Source organism: Pipistrellus hanaki (genome assembly GCF_964339955.1).
Source record: "Pipistrellus hanaki genome assembly, chromosome: 14".
In the NCBI taxonomy this organism is placed as follows: Eukaryota; Metazoa; Chordata; class Mammalia; order Chiroptera; family Vespertilionidae; genus Pipistrellus; species Pipistrellus hanaki.
This window is the reverse complement of record NC_140516.1, coordinates 37019576-37045130: the sequence shown is the minus strand read 5'-3', so window position 1 is coordinate 37045130 and position 25555 is coordinate 37019576. Positions and strand designations below refer to the sequence as shown.

The 25555-nt window shown below is 38.2% G+C and overlaps 1 protein-coding gene across 4 annotated transcripts in view; it reads left to right on the top strand.

Moving 5' to 3' along the window:
* Positions 1-25555, top strand: part of HPSE2 (heparanase 2 (inactive)) — a 438368-nt gene that overhangs the window by 105926 nt on the left and 306887 nt on the right. The window lies entirely within an intron of this gene.

Here is a 25555-nt window from a genome sequence, read left to right as displayed (position 1 = left end):
CTGAGCCACCCAGCTAAAGCCATAAATTCTTAAAAAGAGCACTCTCCCTTTAACTTTTCCATAAGCGAGTAGTAAGGGATCAGGAAATGTTTGTTGAGCAAATGAAATAATCTGCTATCAGAGGCAAAGCAACATACTCAGAATTTAGAGATCTGGGTTCTGGTGTATCTCTGCCATTAGTAAATTTGATTTTTTGGACAAGTCTCTTCATCTCTTAGGAAGTCAGTATTCTCATCAGTAAAGTAAAAGGGTTAGACTAGCTGATTATTTCTGAAACAATTGTCTGTAGATGAATGCCAGTCTATGATGAAGTTTTCAACAACTAAGGATGAAATTAGAAAATAAGAACAATGTGGTGAATTTTTAATGATGCTAAATTTATCTAATGTTTAAGTTCCAAGTTAATCTTCCCACATTTTTGTTATTAAAATTTTTATAACATTATGAAATGGTGCTGACAATTGATGAAAGTTCCTTTTAAAATGTATTTTGCTAAAGCAAATGACTGAGAAAATGAGCAACCCTAGTTTGATACTCTCAATATTTATTTTTTTGGAAATGTTGCTGGTCTATGAAATCTATAAGTATGTGAATCAGTGGCTTAGATGTTCTCCTTCCAGAGTTAACATGCTATACTCTGTCAAATGTAGTTGGATTAGGTGTGGACACAAAACCCCTTTAGAAAATCCAGATGACACAGAAACTGAAGTTTGGAATTCTGCATGAGACTGGCTGCTTCTTTGGGGGGGGGTCCACTACTGAATCAGTACTTCATGATGGTGGTAAACTCATGTGGTTGCCAATAACCCTGCTCTGGGGAGAGAATGAAAGTTGGAGCTTGTGCTGGGACTTCTTTCAAGATCCTTCAGCAGAGCTCTAAAAGCTTTTGCACTGAGTAACTGCATAATTGAACCAAAATGGAGATTTTCATAATTACCCCTAACTCTCAAAAAGTTATTGGTTCACATTTGAGAGGGCAATAGGAACTTTCAGGTATAAGTTAAGGAAGTGGCGTCGTTAATAGTAAATGGCAGTTCCTTTAAAATGATGCATGTTTTCAGATATAGGATTTAATTCTATTCCAATAATAAAAGGACTATATAAGAAAACTTACCAACTGTTCTTTTTAAATTGAATTTATTGGGGTGGCATTGGTTAAAAAATTATATAGGTTTAAGGAATACAGTCCTATAATACATTATCTGCATATTATATTATGTATTCATCACCCCACGTCAAGTCTTCTTCCATCACCATTTATCCCGCCTTTACTCTCTTCTACCTCCTCCACTGCCCCCTCCCTCTGGGAAATTGCTGTCAAACTTCTCTTGATGTTGCTTCCTTCTATTTCCATTTCAGTCCTCATATCCATTCCACCCTCAAGCACTGAATCTGACTGTATTAGTATTAAAGCAAACTGACTCAAGAGGCTTTCTGTATCTAATTTTACAGTAGCATATCTCTCGATTATTAACACATTAAGGCAATATACTTCTAACTTAGAAATTTGATGCTAATTGGCTTTGGGATATTTGATTTAAAAAACATTTTTCAAATGGAGCTGTGAATTGTTCAGTTTCTTTATTCAGGACTAAAGAAAACATTAATTCTGCCAGAAAAACTTGGTCGAGCAGGGCAGAAATATTAGAGTCTTGGGGTTTACCTGTCAATCTTGTATTTTCATGTCCTTTGCCTAGAAACAAGTCTATAAGCTAATTGACTTCTGTTCTTTTCCTCTTGGCCTCTCATTTTTCTGAACATGGAGACTCAAATTAAAACAAAGATAAAATTCCAGGGGAAGCTGGCATTGATCAAGTTTTGGATTAAATTAAATTAAGTGCTTTTTATTGAACTCAGCAGTATTAGTTATTAAAACCAGAAGGCTTTTACCCTGGCTAGTGTAAAAAAATAAAACAATGACTCATACTGGAGCACAGATTTTATTAGGAAATTAAAGCACTCGTTTTCTCTTATTCCATTAAAATTTTTGCAGACAAACACATGTAAACAAGATCAGGGAACAGAAAGCAGTGAAGAGTCAGTCTTTCTGGGCTCTGGTGCTTTGTGGGTTCTAGCTTTCAGTTGTAGGAACTCAGGGGAAATATTTTATATGGAAAGAAAACAGGAAAGCATACATACAAAAAAGATTTTCTTTTTTGGAGGGCATGTTAGACAAGTTGCTAAAGTGCTCTTTATTTTTTCTTTTCTTTTTTCCCCCTATACTGACTTGGAATTATGTACATAGGTGAAAGGGAGAGGACAGCAGCATAGTGTAGCATACAGAGAATTAGCCAGAAAGTTATATCCCCAAGTCCCAGCTTTAAATTTATCAGATATCGACTGGTTGGCCTTGGGTAAGACAACCTCTCTGCTCCTGTTTGCTCAGCTGTAAAATAAGGGGCTAGAGTGGATAGTCTCTAAAGACCTTGCTCTCATTCTGTCATATATATCTATGTTTTGTTTAGTGCTGTGGGAGACCACCATGGTCTGTAGTGAATATTACAATTAACCCAGATTGGCATGGGCTAAATCTGTTGTGCCATCTATTATTCTTATTTAAAAAAAAGCCCACACTTTATTCAGATTTTCTTAGTTTTTACAAATGTTTTTTTTTTCTTTTTTTTTTTTTCTTTCTTGTTCAGGATCATCATCCAGGATACCATATTACACCTGGTTGTCACACATTTGTTAGGCTTCAGTTGATTGTGACAGTTCTCAAACTTCCTGTGTTTTTGATGACTTTGATAGTTTTGAGGAATATTGGTCAGATATTTTTTAGAATGTCTCTCTCTTGGGGTTTGCCTATTGTTTTTCTATGGTTAGACGGGGCCTACAGGTTTGGGGAAGAAAAACCTGTAATAACTCTGCCACAGAGATGAAGTGCTATTCTCATTGCATCATATCAAGGGTATGTATTGTCAACATGACTTATAACTGTTGATGTCAACCTGGTTGAAGTAGTATTTGTCAGATTTCTCCACTATAAAGTTAATTACTTTCCATACTGTACTTTTGGGAAGAAAGTCCTTATGCATAGCCCACACTTAAGGAGTGGGAAGATTCACATCCTTGAGGATGGGGTATCTACATAATTATTTGTCTTTTGCATGAGAGATTTATCTCTTCTTCCTTATTTATTTATTTATTTATTTATTTATTTATATCACTATGGACTCAGATATTTATTTTATCATTTTGGTTATAATCCAGTATTACATTTATTTCATTGTTCAAATTGTTCCAGCTTTGGCCATTGGCAATTTTTTCAGTTGGTTCCCATGTCCCTTTGACATACTCCATCACTGGGTTTTGTTGTTTTTGGGTGCTTCCTTTGCCACCTGTCTTTTTTTTAATTTTTACTTTTTAAATAAAGTCTTATTGTAACACAGCTTTACCAATTCTTTACATATTCTTTATGGCGGCTTTTGTACTACAAAGGCAGAGCTAAGTCCCTGTAACAGAGACCATATGACCTGCAAAGCCTAAAATATTTACTCTCTGATCCTTTACAGAAAAAGTTTTCTGACTCTTGATTTAGACCATTCTATGTGTATTTTTTTTAATGTATTTATTTTAGAGGGAGAGAGGAAAGGGGAAAGAAAGAGAAACATCAATTTGTTGTTCCACTTACTTATGCATTCATTGGTTACCTCTTGTATGTGTCCTGACCGGGGATCAAACTCGTAATGTCAGTTTGTTGGGACGACATCAAAACATTAGTTCATTAACCAACTGAGCTACCCAGCCAGGGCCTCATTCGTTTAGGTTTTCTAGTAGCTGTAACTTGATAGAGTATAATTTCTAGGATTTTTAGATTTAACTTTATTACATTTTTCCCACTCTCAGAATATGATATTGACCCTGAAGTTTAATCAACAATGGTGCCATCAATAAGCCTTTGTTTAATACTTATGGTTTGGGTGGCTATGTTTCTTTGGTTATGACTGCTTCCTTGCCCAGGTATTTGACTAGTTGTAAAATACCTTTTTATTAGTAGTTGTGTGTGTGTGTGTGTGTGTGTGTGTGTGTGTGTGTGTGTATTATGGAAGGAAAAATTCAGTAACTTTTTACTAAGTTTTTAGTAAAAATTTTACTAGCTTGGACTAAAAGAATTTATAATAGCCCTAGATGGTTCAGCTCAGTGGATAGAGCATTGACCCACAGACTGAAGAGTCCCGGATTCAATTCTGGCCCAGAGCACATACCTTGGTTGCAGATTTCTTAGCCCTGGTCGGGGTACATGCAGGAGGCAAGCAGTCAATGTGTTCTCTCACATCAATGTTTCTCTCTACCTCTCCTCCTTTCCCCTCTCCCTAACAATCAATGGAAAAATATCCCTGAGTGAGGATTAATAAAACAAAAAAACAACAATAGAATATATATAACCAAGGTGTGAGTTGTTTAATGGCTTGTACTTGAGAAATTTCTTGTTGATAGCACTGGATCTGCCCCATGGAAGCATAGATGGAGAATTTGATGTGAAGTAAAGAATGCTGACTAGAGTTTTGTGCAAGTCCATCAAGCCTACTTTATTAGTGAATTTACTCAAATTAGAAACAAAGGTTGTAATAGTGAAATAGGAGTGCATTAGACCACTTCTCTTAAGTGTTCTCTAAGCCATGTGTTCTGACCAGTACAGAGAGAAAATAAATCATCAGGTTCCATGGTGGTTTAAATGTCTAAACATCTGGATTTAGACATAAATCTTATTTTAGTATGGTTTTCAGACTCCAATATCATCATCATCTCCAAATTAGTGAAGTTGTCAATAGAAGGCGAGTAGAGAAATGAGGTGATTTATTTTAAACAACAAGTGTATTTATTAAAGTCCCAGTGAAACAACATTAGTGTTATAAAATCAAATTATAGTTCAACTCATAATAACATAGACAGGAATAGAATGGACAAGGATAATACTCATATGCTTTCTGTGGTGTATTGAGACTGATATATGTACTAATAAAAGCCTAGATGATCCTCGCGTGCCATGTCATCACAAGAGGGCCACCATAAGATGGCCGCTATAAGATGGCCACCACAAAGATGGCCACCACAAAATGGCCATGCACACAGCGGAGGAGGGGCCTGGTGGTCGCTCTGCACAGTAAGACTTGAGGGTCCTTTGGCTCCACACTTCCTTCGGACCCTTCTCATGTACAAATTCATACACTGGGCCTCTAGTCCTATATAACACTATAAACACAGGGGACAAGATTTGATTCATAGTATGGTCAGATTGTAGCATGGTGGTACCCTATCTTAGAATTTTACTATTAAAATAATGGGCTGAGAAAGTTAAAGTTCTCCTAGGTACCTTAAGCTTAGCACATAAAATAAAGGTTGTATATCTCTTCTTTCACTGCCAATCTTTTCAAATATACAGTTGTCCCACAGCCTCTACTTTGAATCCACACTCTAAAATCTGCCTTTTCCTCTGATTACTTGCCTGTATCAGAACTCTTGAAGGTCACCATGAATGACCTCCGAATTGCTAAATCCAATTGTCTTTTCCCAGCCTTAATTTCGTTAATTGGCTTGCAACATTTAATACTATTTTGCACCTTTGTGCATGTGTGTGTGTGTGTTTTAAACCTAGTTTTTAGCTCCTAGTTTTTGTCATTCCATGCAGTTTTCCTTGGTGACTTTTGTTCCCAACTTTGGTTCCAACTCTATATAGTTGATGGTCAAATCTAAATCTATAGCCTCATCTCTCTCTTGGGTAATTATCTCCAGGAAACATTTTCATGTGGTGTCTTGGGTCATGTTAAATGCAGTATATTTTAACCTGTCATTTTTCTTTCTTAAATTTGGTTCCTTTCTTATATTTCTACTAGAGGCTCAATGCATGAAATTGGTGCAAAAATAGGCCTTCCTTCCCCTGGCTGCTGGCACTGGCTTCTCTCTGACACCTGGGACCTGGGCTTCCCTCACAGTCCCGGCTTCATCCGGAAGGTCATCTGGAACAGTGGTTGGCAAACTGCGGCTCTTTGGCCCCTTGAGTATGGCTCTTCCACAAAATACCACGTGCAGGTGCGCACATAAGTGCAATTGAAAAATTCGTGGCCCATGCACAGAAGTCAGTTTTCAGCCTGGGTGAGTCTATTTTGAAGAAGTGGTTCTAACGCTGAGCCACACTTAAGGGGCCAAAGAGCCGCATGTAGCTCATGAGCTGCAGTTTGCCAACCACTAATCAGGATGTTCCATCCAATTAGCATATTAGGCTTTTTTTTCTTCCTATCTAATAAAGAGGAATATGTTAATTGACCATCACTCTTTCACAAAGATGGCTGCACCCACAGCAGAGGCCACCAGCAGGGAACTGAGGCTATGCCTTAAAGAGCAATCAGCAGGGACCTGAGGCTACGCCCTCCCCCGCTCCTGTGGAGCTTGACAGGGGACCTCAGGCCATGCTCCCCAACCGGCAGGGTTTGACAGGGGACCTCAAGGTGCACTTCCTGTCCTGGTGTTGGACAGGCGACCTCAGGCCATGCCCCCCACCCGGAGGGCCTTGACAGGGAACGTCAGGCCTTTCCCGGGGTCCCAGCGCTAGGCCAGGGGATCTGAGGGTGCGCTCCCCTGCCTGGCGGGGCTTGATGGGGGACCTTAAGGTGCCCTTCCTGTCCTGGTACTGGGCTAGGGGATCTCAGGCTGCTCTCCCCTGCCCGGGTGCCAGGCTGGGAGACTTCAGGCTTCACACCCCCACCAGGTGGGGCTTGACAGGGGCCTTCTGGCCATGCTCCCCACCCAGACAGACTTGATGGGGGACCTCAGCGTACTCCCCAAGTACTGGGTTGGGGGAAGTCAGGCCATGACCCCCACCCAGTGGGGCTTGACTGGGGACCTCAAAGCACACACCCCACCCCATCTGGGGGACCTCAGGCCATGCCCCCATCCTGGCGCTCGGCCAGGGGACCTGAGGCTACACCCCCTGCTTAGCAGGGCTTAACAAGGGTGGGACTGGCTGTGTCTGGATCTAGCTCAAGGGGCGGGGGCAGCTAGGTCTGGGTCTCATGCAATTTAGAGGTGCATGTGGGTGGGTGAGGACTTGACTCTGGTTCCCCCTTTAAATGTGCAAGAATTTTGTGTACCGGGCCACTAGTAGATTAATAATCTCACGATTCTCAGGGTTGTCTGGGCCTAGCAATAAAGTGACATTTGATAGACCTGTTCTCTTGTTCTCCATAGCCACTGAGTCAACAAGTTCTAATGACTTTCTCCTTCCACTGCCTTTTCCCCCCTGCTTTGTTTTTTTGATAAATATTTATTGAGTATTGTTCACCATGTGCCAGGGGTTGTTTTCATTTTACTCTTCCTGTTCATTTTATTCTAATTTACCACTATATATCTGAACCACCTTAGATTGGCTTCTTTGTTTTTTTTTTCTTTCTCTCCTAATCCATCTATCCAGATGACAGTTGTTTAATAAAAAAAAATTATTGATTGATTTGAGAGAGAGAGAAAGGCAGAGAAAAATTGATTTGTTTTTCCACTTATGTATGAATTCATTGGTTGATTCTTACCTAGTATATGTGCCTTGACTGGGGAAGGAACCCACAACCCTAATGTGTCAGGACGACACTCCAACCAACTGAGCCACACCATCCAGGGAATAGAGGACAGTTCTTAAAAGTGAATTTTATAATGTCATTCAAAGAACTAGAGTGGTTTCCCACTATAAAGAGAGCTAGAGGCCTGGTGCACAAAATTCGTGCATGGGGGTGCAGGGTAGGGGTTGTCCCTCAGCCTGGTCTTGGCCTGCAAAGATGCCAGCATCCCTCACCTGGCCTCTAGCCCTCTGAGGTTCCTCCCCTCCTTCCACACAGCCTCTGGGAAGATGCTTGTCCTGGGGCCTCCTCAGGGCCCTGGTCCATGACGCCCTGAAGCTCAGGTACTCGGGTGCTTGGGCTTTCAGGTCCAGCTTCCTTGCCTGGCTGTGCATCAGCTGCCATGGGAGCCTTGCCTCAGGAGTTTCCCCCTTGGACCATACTTCTTGTGAGTGTATGAGGGGGGCGGCCTCAGCACCAGTGATTTGATGTCTGTAGCATGCCTGCTGAACAACCCCCCCAACCCCCAGCCTGCTGCAGTGCCATGCTGGTCCTGTCTGGACTGCTGGCAGGGGGCTTCCAGTCTGTGACTGGAGCTTCTGGGCTGTGACTGGGGGCTATAGGTTGAGGACTCTGGCACCCATAGGGCTCTGCAGTATCAGGAATTGGAAAGATCCATTTTTCTGGTACCTTCTCTGCCATGGGACATTGAGCTTGGGGCCCCACAGGCCTCTTCCCTCCCACCACAAGGCAGGCCCGGCGCGAACTCCTTGTGCTCAGACTCTGGGCTTGGGACCCCACAGGCTCCTTCCCTCCCACCACACAGCCATCGGGGCATGGACACTGGGCCCACAGCCCCACAGGTCTCTTCCTTCCCTGCAGCATGGCAGGCCGGAAGCAGACTCTGGGCACACAGACTCTGGGCACGCACCCCCACAGGCCTCTTCCTTGGCAGGCCGGGGTGGGGACTCTGGGCTCTCGGCCCCAAAGGCTCCTGCCCTCCTGCCGCACAGCCAGTGGCGGCCTGAGCTCAGTGTCCTGCTCCCAGTCCTCTGGCCAGAGACCCCTCCCTTCCCTCCATGGCCAAGGAGTAGATACTGGGCTCCTGTTGCCTGGGCGATGCCACTAGTGTCTGCCATGGGCGCTGTCATTTTTGGTCATGGAGTGATGGCTAATTTACATATTACTCTTTTATTATATAGAATAATATAAGCTTAATGGTAAAATCCTTCCACAACTTGGCCCGTGCTTATCTTTGGAGTGTCAGTTCCTTCTTTTCTATATAACACTCTTTCCTCCAAAGCAAGTTTCTACATAATCCACTGAACTCACCTTTTATTTGGACTTTTTCTTTTAAAAATCATGGTAGTAATAGTCTGGCTGGTGTTGCTCAGTGGTTAAGCATCAACCTATGAACCAGGAGGTCATGGGTCGATTCCCAGTTAGGGCCAATGCCTGGATTGCAGGTTCTATCCCCAATTGGGGCATGCAGGAGGCACCGATAGATGATTCTCTCGCATCATTGATGTTTCTGTTTCTCTCCCTCTCTCTTTCTCTCTGAAATCAATAGAAATATTTTTTAAAAAATCCTGGTAGTAACAGTCTGCTTATCTAAGATGCCTTCCCAATTCCATTCCACAGTGAAATTTGTACATCGTTTAAGTCCCAGGTCACAGCTCACATGTAATGTGAGTAGATTGGCAGCATGAAAAGGTAGCATGATGGATAGAAGGAGAAACAAGATATTGGAGCTGAGAGGACTTTACCATTTGAGTGGTTCTCTGTTCTATTGTATTTGCCTCCAATGAAATATGTCAAAATAAGGATTGGCTTGACCTTCTGACATCAGGATAAAGACCTTGTCAGCTTTCAGCACAGTTAAGTTTGTGTGCAGTGTAATACCTGAAATCATTTTGTCTGCCCAACTTTTGTTTCCTAACTATAAAAGTTAGAGTATACCATTACCTTTACAAGGATGTTGGACGGATTAAATAAATAGACATATGTAAACCTTCCAGGCATAGTATCTGGCAACTAGTAATTGCCCACAATTGTTTGTTTCATCTGAGTCTCCAAACCTAAATTATAGTAGAATTCCTAACACAGTTTATCTTCCCCTCTATATGTTTACTGCCCTACTATGATAATGTTATCTCTTTGTAATCGTCCTCTTCCTTTCCCTTCCTCTTTTCCCTCCCCTCTTTTCTCCTCCCCTCTCACCATAGCAGGGGGCCAGTGAATATTGACATGTATTATTTTACCTGATGGCATAGAATTTAAGTGTAACTATCTCTTTCCTTTTCTCCCAACCTCAGTCAGATACCACTCCAATCCCCATACATACCTACACATTTACTTGGATCCAAGCAATAATAGATTAATCTAGTTCCAGTTTCAGTTAGAAATAAATAACCTGCTTTGCTCTTTGGGAAAAATGGAAGAGGAATAAGATGGGTGAGATTACAAGGTTGGAGTCTCTTTAGTATCCTCTGGTATTCAGGAGGTGTCACTACAACCTTATATGCATTGTGAAAAGGTAGACCACACCTTTTGCTTAAATGTACCTCTTACTGTAGTATGCAACTCTGGATACTGACTTTTCTTCATCTGGCCTTTTAAATTGTGCATGCATGGCTATCAAGGGGGAAGCATTGAAATTCAAGGCACAAATCCTTAAGTTATCCTGAGAAGTGATTGGGAGTTGCTGGAAGGCTGAGTGATCTGGTTCAATTGTTGTGTATGGAACAAATGATTTGAGGTCTAGCATCCAAAACAGTTTGGAGCTAAACAAAGGATAATTCATGTTTCCGGGGAGCTGAGGCCAAGGTGTGATGATTATTTACAGGCCTGTTCATACCCTTCTTACAAGGAACTTTCACAGGTAGATATTACTGGCCAAAAGCATGTGAAGAAATCTGTGGTCTTCCTTTATCTCTTCTATATCTAGAATTCATCTCTAGACTCAACAGAAACTAGTTGAGCTTTCCATTAGTGAGATACTTGAAGGCTATCACAAAGGGGGGGGGGGGACACTCAAAAATTTGGTAAAACTAAACAAATAAAACAAAACTTATCATAAAATACCTAAAAGCACTGTCTTTGAATGGTAATGTGCTTACCTATACTCCCTCAACCCAAATGACAGCTTTCTCTGTTCTATTGGCCTCTGATGAAATATGTCAAAATAAGGATTGGCTTGACCTTCTGACATCAAGATAAAGACCTTGTCAACTTTCAGTACAGTTAAGTTTGTGTGCAGTGTAATCCCTGGAAAGGAGACCTGAGAGAGGAATGGTTTGGGCATGACTAGTAGGAGTATTTTTCCTGTTGTATTAGAAATAAACCAGTGTTCCTGATGGAAGGAAAAGGTCACTGTGCTGTGGGACACGCCTTCTGTGAGATGAGGCTCTGACCACTAATGACACTTGTGCTTTTCATTACAACAGAGGTGTTAACCACATCGTGCTGGCTGTGTTCCAGCCCAGGCCATTGCAGCCTTCTGCTTCTGCAGCCTTCCTCCTCTTTCCCTTGGTTGGCTGTAGAATTCTTCACTTCCTGTCCTAAACTTTTGTGAGGTGTCATGGCTGTTAAACAGCTGCCATGTTGCAGGCCAGATGTCGCTGCACATTAGTGTGCATGAAATGTTCCTTCTTATAAAATATTAGATAGTTTAAAAATCTGTTTTGAAGGTTTGTAAAACACTTAGGATTCCTTTAGATAAGAGGGCTATTTGTATATTCTTAAATTGTGTGTGAAAAATGTGCCAAAGTATACAATGCAAAGGATATAAATACTATAATGCCTCTGTCTCCTGATTGTGAAGATAAGTTGCCAGCTATTTTGAGGAGAACATGTGGATATAATCCAATTAGATTTTCAAAAATCTATACTAAGGCTTCTAATCAAAGGTCTTTAAAATGTAGTCATTGCATTGGTTTTGGAGTGGGAGTGGTCTCATTTTGACTGAAGTAAGGACTTTTAGGAATAGGAAACAAAAGGACAAATAATGCATACTTACGTTATTTTAAAGGTTGTTTTATTAAGGTGTAATTTACATAGAGTGAAGTCAAAAGACCGTAAGTGAACAGTTTGATCCGTTTTCACAAAGGCATACTCTTGTATTACCCCATTACTATCAACACTCAGCACATTTTTATCACTTCAGAAAGCTTCTTTATACTCTTTCCCAGTCAGTGCTCACCCTCTCCCACCCTTAAATAACCACTGGTCTGATTTCTGTTATCATAGATCGAGTTAAGCTATTTTAGAACTTCATATACTAATAAATAGAATTATGTGGCATGTACTCGTTTTGTATCTGGCTGCTTTCATTCAGCATAACATTTTTGAGATTTACCCATGTTTTTCTTTGTATCAGTAATTTGCCCCTTTTTTGTTGCTGAGTACTAATCTCTTATATAAATATCACAGTTTGTTTATCCATTATCCTGCTAATGGATATCTGGATTGTTTCCAGTTTTTGGTTATTATGAATAAAGTTTCTAGAAGTTCTTATGCAAGCATTTATTTACACATAGATTTTTATTTTTCTCATATAAATACCTGAATCATAAAGTAGAAAGATATATGTTTAATGTTGTAAGAAATGGCCAAACTATTTTCCAGTGGTTCTATTATTTTATACTTCCACCAACAAGGTAAGAGAGTTCTGGTTATTGCATATACTCTCCAACATTAATTCTTTTTCATTTTACGGTTTTTAGTGGATGTGGAATGGCACCTCATTATTTCTAAGTTTTTATTTTAAATTTTGCCTTTATAGAAGTTTTATAAATTTGGAGTTAGAAGTTCCTATAAACTCTTCTCCTAGCTTTCCTTAATGTTAACATCTTACATATCATGGTACATTGGTCAAAACTAAGATATTGTTATAATGCTATTAACTAATCTACAGCTTTTATTTGGATTTCCTTAAATTTTCCCACTAATATCCTTTTTGTTGTTATTGTTGTTCCAGGATACCACATTGTAGTTAATCTCATGGTTTTAATTTGCACTTCTCTGGTGATAATAATTTTTCATGTGTTCATTGGCTAGTTATAGATTGCTATTGTTTTTGTAAAGTGCCAGTTTGTTTATTTGTTTGTTTTGGGAGGGAGGTCTTTATTTGCCTTTTTCTCACAAAATTTTGAGAACTCCTTATTTATTCTGGATATGGATCCATTGACATATATATATGTGTGTATATATATATTTGAAGTATAATTAATGATAGAGTTCCAATGAATAATAAGGAGGACTCAGATTTAATATTTTGAAATTAATCTGGAGAGAATATACTAGGACTTCTTCAGAGAGGTAGGTTGAACTAAGTTTGGACTCTTGAAATATAAACCTGAAGGTGAATATATCATGAATGGGCCTAATAATAATAGTATTAATAGTAATTGTTTATACTTGGGTGCTTGCTTTATAGCAAACCCTTTGCTCATTGCTTTATAAACATCATTTCATTTTATTCTCACAACAATCCTATGCGGTAGGATTACTATTATCCACATTTAAAGGTAAGAAAACAAGGATTAAAGCTGTTAAAGAATTTGTTCAAGTTACAACTATAAAATGGTAACTTCAGGGTTTGAATCCAGGCAGTCTGACTCCAGAGTCTGCAGGTTTAATTTCTGCACCATTCTAACAGAAAAAGAACAGTGAACTTCAGTGTATGTGACTGTCTCTGTATTTAAGGAAATTAAAATCTAGTTGGGAAACAAGATAAAGTTGAAAGATGCAATTGATAAAGATGCATTTGGTTTATTTTTCTACATTAGTGGAAAGAGATCTGTGCCTTATGGTTTTAGAAAAATATTTGTGGAACTGATGAAATAGAAGAGGTGGTTGAAACCTGAAATGTTTAGAGTTAGGGTTAGGGAGACAGTGGAGTTAACTGGGTGCAGCCTGCTTTGAATTGCTCCCAAGTAGTTTTATGTGGCTGGGAAAAAACAAACAAACAAAAAACACAAAAAACTAGTCTCACTTCAATTTCATGAATTTCAATAACCTGGAATAGGCGATGGTGATGCTCAGCGATTTTATTGTTTTTCTTATCCATTTACTCCTATTTTTTTCATTTTATCTTCTCTCCTCAGAATTTACAATCCCTCCTCCCCACCCCCCACCTCCCCATATCCTTTACTTTCATTGGCATTCAAACATGGGTCCTTTTTAATCTACATCAGACCACTTGACTCTTCTGCTCTAAACCTTCCATTGGAATCTCATGTTTCTCAGATTAAAGCCAGAGTTCTTACAGTGACCTAGAAGGCCCTGTGGTCTGTCATTCACCCTATATCCCACCCCATCTGACTGCCTACTCTCCAATCTTTTTCCTATTACTCTCTTCCATTTGTTACCTTCACTGGCTTCCTTGTTCTTCCTAGGAAATATAGAGTGTACTTTTATGTAAGGGGTTTTGCATTAGCTATTCTGCTTCGAAATTTCCCTCAAATGCTTTTGTGGCTTGTCTCTGACTTCCTCAAGGTTTCTGTTCAAGTGACAGAGAGGTTTTTCCTAACTACCTATATAGAATGTTAATCCCCAGTCTGACCTCAGGACTCTCTAGCACCCTTATTCTTTTTTATTTTTCTTTGAATTATATATTTATTTATCTGTTTAGTGTTTGTCACTTCTCATTTGAATGTAAGGAACTTTGTTTTGTTCTGAGTTATATTCTCAGAGCCTACATGTTGTTAACACTCATTAAATTTTGAATGAATGAATGAATGAAATAGACATTTGAAAAATGGGTAAACATTTCAGATGAAGGCTAGAAAAGTCATTACATGTTAGGAAAATATTTTAAGGAAATAAGGAGAAGTGGGAATATGATCAATTTTAGAGACAGTGAGTTGACTAATATGACTGAAACATTGGGTTTGAGTTGAAAAATGAAAGGACAAAATTTGTAAAGTTATGTTGGGATATATTGTGAAAAATTCTGAAGAACAAGCTAAGATATTTTTTTTTTTTTTTTTTTTTTTTTTTAAATATATTTTATTGATATTTTTTGACCCCCTCCCTCCCTCCCACACATCCCCTCCCTCCCCAAAGTTTTGTGTCCATTGGTTGCACTTATATGCATGTATACAAGTCCTTCGTTGATCTATTTTCTCCCCCAGATCATCCTCCCCTCCCCGCTGAAATTTGACAGTCTACTTGTTGATATACTGTCACTATATCTATCTTATGGTTCATCAGTTTATAATGTTCTTTATTATCCACAAATGAGTGAGGTCATGTGGTGTTTCTCTTTCATTGATTGGCTTGTTTCACTCAGCATGATGTTCTCCAATTCCATCCAGTTTGCTGCAAATGATGAGAAATCCTTCTTTTTTATGGCAGCATAGTATTCCATTGTGTAGATGTACCAAAGTTTTTGGATCCAATCATCTGCTGACGGACACTTCGGTTGTTTCCAAATTCTGGCTATTGTAGATTGTGCTGCTATGAACATAGGGGTGCATATATCCTTTCTGATTGGTGTTTCTAGTTTCTTGGGATATATTCCTAGAAGTGGAATTACTGGGTCGAATGGGAGTTCCATTTTCAGTCTTTTGAGGAAACTCCACACTGTTCTCCACAGTGGTTGCACCAGTCTGCACTCCCACCAGCAGTGCACGAGGGTTCCTTTTTCTCCACAACCTCGCCAACACTTGTCGTTTGTTGATTTGTTGATGTTGGCCATTCTGACAGGTGTGAGATGGTACCGCATTGTTGTTTTGATTTGCATCTCTCGAATAATTAGTGACTTTGAGCATGTTTTCATGTGCCTTTTGGCCTTCCTTCTGTCTTCTTTTGAAAGTATTCTATTTAGGTCCATTGCCCATTTTTTAATTGGATCATTCATCTTCCTTTTATTTAGTTGTATAAGCTGTTTGTAGATGTTGGAGATTAAACCTTTATCAGTGGTAACATTTGCAAATATGTTCTCCCACACAGTGGGCTTTCTTGTTGCTTTGTTGATGGTATCTTTTGCTGTAAAAAAGCTTTTTATTTTGATGTAGTCCCATTTGTTTATTTTCTCTTTAGCTTCGATTGCGCTAGGGGTAGTATCAGTGAAGAAGTTCTTTTGGCATACGTCTGAGATTTTGTTGCCTGTGGTTGCTTCTAGTATTTTTATGGTTTCCCGTCTGATGTTTAAGTCCTGTATCCATTTTGAGTTTATTTTTGTGTATGGTGTAAGTTGGTGACCTAGTTTCATTCTTTTGCATGTATCTGTCCAATTTTCCCAACACCATTTATTGAAGAGACTGTCTTGACTCCATTGTATATTTGTGCCTCCTTTGTCAAATATTAATTGAGCATAGTGATTTGGGTTGATATCTGGGTTCTCGATTCGATTCCATTGATCTATATGTCTGTTTTTGTGCCAGTACCAGGCTGTTTTGAGAACAGTGGCTTTGTAATACAGTTTGAAGTCTGGTATTGAGATACCTCCTACTTTACTCTTCTTTCTCAGGATTGCTGTGGCTATTCGGGGTCTTTTATTGTTCCAAATGAACTTTTGGAGAGTTCTTTCTAGGTCAGTGAAATATGCCGTTGGTATTTTAATGGGGAGTGCATTGAACCTATAGATTGCTTTAGGAAGTATGGACATTTTGATGATGTTGATTCTACCAATCCATGAACATGGTATGTTCTTCCATCTGTTTACATCTTCCTCTATTTCTTTTTTCAGTGTCGTGTAGTTTTCCGCGTATAGGTCCTTTACTTCCTTAGTTAAGTTTATTCCTAGGTATCTTAATTTTTTTGGTGCGATGGTAAATGGAATTGCTTTTTTAGTCTCTGTTTTTATAAACTCACTGTTGGTGTATAGAAATGCCATAGATTTCTTGGTGTTAATTTTGTATCCTGCTACATTGCCAAATTCATTTATTAAGCCAATTAGTTTTTTAATGGAGTCTTTTGGGTTTTTTATATACAATATCATGTCGTCTGCAAATAAGGATAACTTTACTTCTTCTTTTCCAATTTGGATGCCTTTTATTTCCTCCTCTTGTCTAATTGCAATGGCTAGTACTTCCAGTACTATGTCAAAGAGGAGTGGCGATAGTGGGCATCCCTGTCTTGTTCCTGTTCTTAGAGGGAATGGTTTTAGTTTTTGCCCATTGAGTATGATGTTGGCTGTGGGTTTATCATATATAGCTTTTATTACGTTGAGGTATGATCCTTGTACTCCCACCTTGTTAAGAGTTTTTATCAGGAAAGGGTGTTGGATTTTATCAAATGCTTTTTCTGCATCAATTGATATGACTATATGATTTTTATCTTTCAACTTGTTTATGTGATGTATCACGTTTATTGATTTGCGGATATTGTACCAACCTTGCATTCCTGGAATAAATCCTACTTGGTCATGGTGTATGATCTTTGTGATGCTCTGCTGGAGCCGATTTGCTAGAATTTTGTTGAGGATTTTGGCATCTATGTTCATGAGGGATATTGGTCTGTAATTCTCTTTCATTGAGTTGTCTTTATCAGGTTTTGGTATTAGGGTGATGCTGGCTTCATAGAAGGAGTTTGGAAGTGTTCCTTCCTCTTGAATTTTTTGGAATAGTCTGAGAAGGATAGGTTTTAGTTCTTCCTTGAATGTTTGGTAAAACTCTCCTGTGAAGCCATCTGGCCCTGGGCTTTTGTTTGCTGGAAGCTTTTTGATGACTGTTTCAATTTCTTCCCAAGTCACTGGTCTATTGAGATTTTTAGATTCTTCCTGATTGAGTTTTGGAAGTTTGTATTTTTCTAGGAATATGTCCATTTCCTCCAGGTTGTTCAGTTTGTTGGAATAGAGTTGTTCGTAGTATTTTGTAACAATCCGTTGTATTTCAGTGGGGTCTGTTGTTATTTCACCTCTTTCATTTCTGATTTTGTTTATTTGGGTCCTCTCTCTTTGTTTCTTGGTTAGCCTGGCTAGAGGTCCATCTATCTTGTTTATTCTTTCAAAGAACCAGCTCTTGGTTTTGTTGATCTTATGTATTGTTTTTTTGGTCTCTATGTCGTTTATCTGTGCTCTGATTTTTGTTATTTCCTTCCTTCTGCTTACACTGGGCTTTTCTTGTTGCTCCTTTTCTAACTCTTTGAGTTGTAGAGTTAGATCATCTGTTACTATTTTTTCTAGTTTTTTGCAATAGGCTTGTAAGGATATGAACTTCCCTCTCAAAACTGCTTTTGCTGTGTCCCATAGATTTTGGATTGTTGTGTTTTCATTGTCATTTGTTTCCAGGATGCTTTTAATTTCTTCCTTGATTTCTCTGGTAACCCAGCCCTTGTTTAATAGCAAGCTGTTTAGTCTCCATGTGTTTGATTTCTTTGGATTATTTTTATTGCAGTTAATTTCCAGTTTTATGCCATTGTGGTCTGAGAAGATACTTGATATGATTTCTATCTTCTTGAATTTGAAGAGACTTTGCCTATGTCCCAAAATGTGGTCTATCTTTGAGAATGTCCCATGTGCACTTGAGAAGAATGTATATTCTGTGGCTTTGGGGTGGAGTGTCCTGAAGATGTCAATTAATTCGAACTGGTCTAGTGAGTCATTTAGGATTGATATTTCTTTGCTGATTTTTTGTTTAGATGATTTGTCGAAGGGTGACAGTGGGGTATTAAAATCTCCTACTATGATTGTATTGCTATTAATCTCTCCCTTAATGTCCTCCAGCAGTTTTTTAATGTATTTGGTTGCTCCTGTATTGGGTGCATATATATTTACCAGGGTTATTTCTTCTTGTTGGATTGTTCCCTTTATTATTATGAAGTGGCCATCATTATCTCTTGTTATGTCCTTCACTCTGAGATCTAATTTGTCAGATATAAGTATTGCTACCCCAGCTTTTTTTTCATTTCCATTTGCCTGGAAAACTTTTTTCCATCCCTTCACCCTCAGTCTGTGTGCATCTCTTTTTCTGAGGTGAGTTTCTTGTAGACAACAGATGTATGGGTCTTGTTTTCTTATCCAATCTGTTACCCTATGTCTTTTGATTGGAGCATTTAATCCATTTACATTTAAGGTTATTATTGATAGGTACTCATTTGACACCATTTTTATTCTATACCCATGTTCCTTCTTCACTTCTTATTTCTTTATTTTTACAGTAGACCCTTTAGCATTTCTTGCATTGCTGGTTTGGTGGAGATAAATTCCTTCAGTCTTTTTTTGTCTGTGAAGCTCCTGATTTCCCCTCCAATTTTGATTGATAGCCTTGCTGGGTACAGTATTCTTGGATTCAGACCCTTCCTTTGCATGACTTTGTATATTTCGTCCCATTCCCTTCTGGCCTGATAAGTTTCTGTTGAGAAATCAGTTGCTAGTCTGATGGGGGTTCCTTTGTATGTAACTTTCTGTCTCTCTCTGGCTGCTTTTAAGATTCTTACTTTGTCATTGTTGTTTGCCAATTTAATTATAATGTGCCTTGGAGTCTGTCTTCTGGGATTCATTTTGCTTGGGACTCTGCGGGCATCTTGGATTTGTGTGGTTTTTTTCTTTTCTATTTCAGGAAAGTTTTCTGTCATTATTTCTTGAAATACTTTTTCCATGTCTACCTCAGTTTCCTTTCCTTCCGGAACCCCTATTATTCGAATATTATTTTGTTTTGTTATGTCCCAAAGCTCCCGTAGGCTCTCCTCCTGCTTTTTAATCTTTTTTTCTAGAAGTTGCTCTACTTGGGTATTTTTTTCCATCTTATCTTCTAGCTCACTGATGCGGTCCTCTGCTTCATCTAGTCTACTCTTGATGCTTTCTATTGAGTTCTTCATGGTAGCGATGTCACTTTTCATTTCTTCTTGGTTCTTCTTCAGTTCCTCATGGCTCTTCTTCATTTCCTCATGGTTCTTCCTCATTTCTTCTTGGCTATTGTCAAATTTCTCTTCCATTCTTTTTAGCCATGCTATGATCATTACTCTGAATTCTTGCTCTGGTAGGCTGCTTACCTCTGACTCGTTTACTTCCTTTTCTGGTGATGCCTGCTTTTCTTTCACGTGCGGACTATGTTTTTGTCTCCCCATCTTTTCAGGAAGTCTGGTTATGCGGTATTCCTTCTCCTGCGTTGATTTTTGAGGTACAAAATACAACACTACCAGGTACAACACAAGAGGCACTTAACAGGAATGTATTTACAATATTAATAACCTCTAATAAAGGTGACCACTAGAGAAAGGCAACTTAGGGGATAGTTGAGAAGGAATAGGGGTAAAAATAAAATAAAGAAAAATTTTTTTTAAAAAAATTAAAATTAAAATTAAAAAAAAAAAATAAGTAAATTAAAAAAAAAAGAGGGATAAAGAGATAGAAAAAGAAGAAGAGGAAAAAAAATAATGACAAAATGAAGTTGGAAAACAGGGAGAAAAAAAAAAGAAGATGGAGAGAGAGAGAGAGAGAGAGAGAGAGAGAGAGAGAGAGAAAGAGAGAGAAGAAGCAAACTAAAAGAGAAATGTGAAACAAACTATATATATGTGGAGAAAATTGCCAAAGAACAACCTCTGGACCCCGCCAATGCCAGGAACAATATTTGGAGATTAATACAAACTACTATATCCACTATTATTAAGTAAGGCTATGATATACAGAAGTAAAAAAAACAAACAAAAACAGAGGATTTAAAAAAAAAATACAAAGCAACAATAACAATACAGGAATAAGCATAACAATTTCACTAAAAAGCATAAAAATTCACAATAATCAACCTTCACACAAACAATGCGACAAGGATAGAGGGGAGAACAGATTTTTTTTTTTTTTTTTTAACTAGTTAATATAGTGCAGAGATTGGTATTTATACACTTGGATCAGGGGTTGGAACTTAGGTCTATAAGTATAGTGAGAGCTTTAGCAGGGGGTATACAGAGAGAATAGAGGAAAAACTAAAGCCAGAATGGGATAGGATAAACTGTAGACTAAAGGGTAAAGTTTAGTAAGAGAGTGATAATGTAAAGGTTGAGTTGAGATAGGGTTGAATGATGTTATAGTAGAGATTAAAATAGAATGAAGGTTACTCCTAATGTAAAATAAAGAAAAAATAAAATGGTACTAGAGAGAGAGAGAAAAAAAAATAAATAAAAATTTTTTAAAAAAATTGCAAAATAGCAGTAGTAATAGTGATGATAGAGATTGAAAAATGTAATAATTGAAAAGGTAAAATCAAGTAAGGAAAAAAGAAAGAAAATTGTTTCTTAAGTAAAAGATATGAAAAATGAAAATTAAATAAAAGATGTAAAAAATGAAAATAAAATAAAGAATAGCAAAATTAGCATAAAAATGACCAGTAGTAGTCCCTTACTTCGTCAGTTAATGTATTTGGCACTTCTGATTCTCGGACCAGACAGTCTTGCAGTTCCCAGCTTTCCACTGCACCTCAGTTTTGTAAGGTAATCCTTAATTTTAAGTAGGCTATATCTTAGTTATTTGTGTCCATTTATTTTTGATTAATTAAAAGACAAAAGAAAAGAAAAGAAAAGAAAAAAAAAAAAAAAAAAAAAAAGAAGGGCAGTTTGTAATTCAGCTCTTAGGTGTCAGTGTTTCTGGTTTGACCTCCCAGTCTTTTTGGTTGCCCTGGCCTTCTTTCTCTATGGCTCTAGCTGGCAGGGTGCTAGCTGGCTCCCAGACTATCTCTTCTGGCTCCGATCCCTTGTTTCCCGAAAGGGAATTTCTCCCTGCCAATTCCCTGGATATGCCCAACTAGGCAGGCCTTCCCTAGTATTCCGAAGCTAGGGGTTGAAGGGGATCAGGCGCTGAGGTGTCCAGACGTTCCGCCCTTGGCGGGACAGCCGCGATTCTTAACACTCTGTCCCCTGGCGTTTTTTTTTTTTTTTTTTTTTTTTTTAAATAAAATAAAAAATTCCCGCTTCTGGGGAAGCTTATGCCAAACCCAGCACTAGATGTCGCTGCAGCCTTCTTAGGGCTCAGCTTTGCGGGCGCTCCATGGAGGCGGGGCCGGAACTCTCCGGCTACCAAAGCTGGCCGTGCCGCAGGATCGCGATCTCTCAGGCTTTCCCCGCAAACTCTGACCTTTCCGTGGGTGACCGAAGAACTCCTTTGAATCCACACGCCTGCGCCAATTCCGGCGTCTCAGCTACTGGATGGACCTCTCCGCTGTGGGCTTTCCCGGCCTCAGAGAAGCCACTCCTTTCTCGCAGCGCCGCCGCCGCCGCCGCTGCCGCTGCCGCGGGCCGCCGCCGCCGCCGTGGCCAGGAAATTCTGTCCAGAGGATCGCTCCCTAGCTTGCTAGAGACCTCGGCTGCCCCTCAGCTGCTAATAAACCCTCCCTGAGCGACTCAGATGCCACTTTTATCTGTTCTGGGACCAGAGTCAGAACAGGTCCGACTGTTCGGTCGCCATCTTCCAAGCTAAGATATTTTATTTGCATATTGTAGATAATGAGAAGTGATTGCAGGTTTTAGAAGAATGGTTTGTGTATTTCCTTTACTAGGAAAGAATACCTGAAGCACATTCCATAGAAGCTTACCATCTCTCCAGTGTCTCTGTTGGGAAAGCTCCAGGAGCTTCTCTTATTTTGGAATATATGAACATATTTTCATTTTTGAGCTGGAAGACACATTTGACCTATTGTTTAAACTACTACCATGATGTTGTGCTTTCATGGCAAGAACCATTGTTTAACACATTGGCATTTAGGAGTCAGTAAATATTGATTTTTTGAACAATATTTGTTGAGTGGAAACAAGTTCCAAAGAGTTTGAGTGAATTACCTTAAAGTCATTCAACGGAATGGTTCCCAACTCTAGAGTTTTGACAACTGTTCTTTGTGGTTCCTTTACAGTAAGTAATTCAAAAGAATAACTAAACACTCCAGACTCTAGACTTAGATTTTTTTCCTCCTTAAATGATTATTAAAATATAACATTTTTATTATAAGTAAATAACGAAATGAAATATACTTTGAATTAAAATGCAATGGAATAGAACTATAGGTAGAACTAACCCTAATTGATTGCTTAATTAGAATTATGATCTTATCTAGAATGCAAAGTGAATTTTCTTTACCATAACTTTATCTTGGCCTCTGGTTGGTTGGTTATTGGCAACTCTGACATTAGAAAGCTACATCTTGATAGCTCTTTTCTTCTGATTCTTGATTGTGTTTTATTCCATCTTATCAAGAAGAAACCAATTTTTTTCCTTTGCTTTCAGATATTTATGTTTAGTGACTTTACCTAGAAACTGAGTCAGGAATTCATTTGTCTATATGAGAGTCTTGTTAAGTGTTAGGGAACCTATTGAGTTCATAGAGAAACTTTCTCCAAAGGGTATCCTTTTGCCCCCAGCTCTTTCATTTGTTTTTATTGTTGTTTTGTTGTGAACATAAACTTGTTATAACTTGGCAACTTTACATCCATCTCTTCTCACTTTCGTAGATTCCTCACAAGAAAGCATTTTTTTTTTTTTTTTTTTTTTTTTTTTTTTTTGGTATAACCTAGAAAGCTTTAGATGACACTGTTCAGATCATTCAGAGCTAGGGTTAAATTAGTATTTTGTATCTAAAGTCCATGTCTTCCTATTTATATCACACTGATTCTTCTCTCAGGAAGGGGAAAACAGGAAGGAAACTTTGTGGATAGGGATTAAGAACTACATAAATAATTTGGGAATGAGAGGGCAATTTTACAGCATGAAATTACTGTCTAAGAATGAAACGAGAGTAGCTTAGGCAGCGTGAGAATCTGATTGTATTTTATCCAAAACCAGGTTATATAAATGTGGGGCTGATTCTATTTGAGATCTTTTTTCAATTGTCTTGTGACTTTTCTCTCAACATTTTATATATTCAACACATTGGAATGTTGCCACCAAACATAAACATATTCCCAACTTTGGCTAAAGATTTCATGAGGGATAGCTACTGAAATTTTCAGATTTGGAAAGGTTCTAATTATAATATCCCATCATACTCCATGTTAGCAGCCAAACCACAGCAGACATTGAGCCTTAGAGGAAGAACATTTTCACTTGTCAGCCAGAATATATAGCTACTAGACAAAAATATTGTCCTAACTGTTTATTTAACATTAAACATTGGGCTGTGCCATAATATTAGGTTCAGCCATGTGAAATTGTCAATATTCTATCATTTTTTAACAAGAGTAACAAAATAATAAGAGCAATAACTTATTGACATTACTAAATCTTTATGATGTGCTAAATGCTTACCATTGTTATCTTATTTAATTTTCAGAGCAAACTATGCGATAGATACTATTTCCTCCTTTTAGAGATGAGGCTAAGAAATGTTACGAGTTGTCCATGGGCAGATAGGTTGGAAGGTAGCAGAATTCATATTTGAGGTATCTCTTACAGTAAATGCCCTGTCTTTCAGTGTACTAGGTTGATTTTTTTATAGAGATCTAGAAAAATGAATTCACTGTAGTAATAATAACTGTCTGTAGTATTCATCTCACATGGAATGTTTTATTTACATTTTAATTAAGCCATACAAGAATGAATGTACCTGCAGGTATCTTCTTAATGTGGCTTCAAGTTTAGAATAACTTTATTCTGAGGCCAACCAATATGGATTTCCTCTTTTCTCCTCTTCCTCCTCCTCCTCCTCCTCCTCCTCCTCCTCCTCCTCCTTCTTTTTTATTTTTTTTTAATTTTTTTTTAATTTTCCTTGCAAACTCCTTCTCTAGACATTTCTGCTTTTGTTGCTTAAATATCTTTTTGGAAAACAGAGATAATGTTCAAAAGAGCCTATCAATAACAAAGGATTTCTTTCTTTCTATTCATTGTTTCTTTTTTAATGAACTGCTGTAGTAGTTATGTTTTATAAAGTTGCCAAAAACAGTGAATTAGGGAATACTGAGTCATGTTCTTGGAGGAAATCAAAATTAGGTTCCTGTGAGCTTCTGGCCACACTTTTAACAGCCAGTCAATACATAGCTTTGTTTAAGGATACTTTATTTAATATAGGGTGGGGCAAAAGTAGTTCATATGGAAAATAATACAATAATTAATAAATAATAATACAAGAATAAACTTTGTATTTCACATATTCAAAAGTTAAACCTATTTTTGCCCAACCCTATATGTACTTCATACAAATAATTAATTGTATGCAGTGTTCCTTTATAATAAAACACAACCTGAAAGGGTGTAACAGTTTCCTGACTCATAACAATGTTTTTTCTCTGCTTTTAAAAAAATTTGGTCATTGTCTAAAGAATCCAGAAATTAAGCTCTTTTTCATCTTTTCCGTAACTTCAGCACATACTATAGATGTCTTAGTGCTATTATGAGACACCTCCTTCTTCTGGAGAAACTGTATTATTGTTTCATTATCATTTAACTCAAGGCCAACAAGTGGGCAATTTAAGGGCAAAAGGCCAGTTACTAGAACTGTATTTGCTTTGTAAGGCACATCGCATCATTCCTGCACTTAGAATCACTACAGAGCACTTCAGCACAATATTTGTGGCCACTTTAAATAGCAAAATTGTCAACAAAAAGCAACAAAATGCAGAAATGTCTCATGAAATAAGGAGGGGAAAAGCACACTTGTTTTCAGTTTGAAAGCTGAAACAAGAAGTCACCAATTTTGACTTCAGTTGGGAACATTTGAATTGGGTGTCAAATTTTCTGTGAATGACTATGAGAGCACTGCAAATATTGATTTTGGAGGTTACAAATACATTTTAGCAAGTGGATAAATTTGCAAATACAGAATTAGTGAAAAAAAAAGGATCAATTGTAATTGGATTTATTACAAACCACAGTTTTTATGTATAACAATTTTCTTTCTTTAATTTTATTTATTTAAATTGTTATTTATTTATCTTTATTTTTGAAAATATTACATGTGTCTCCCTTCCTCCTTCTCTAACCCTCCCACCCCCCCATTGGTCTCCTCCTCCTCACTCCTGCCCCCTCCCCAGACCTTCATCACACTGTTGCCTTGTGTTCATGGGTTATGCATACATGTATATAAATTATTTGGTTAATCTCTTCCCACCTCCACCCCCTTTCCCTCTGAGAATCATCAGTCTGTTGC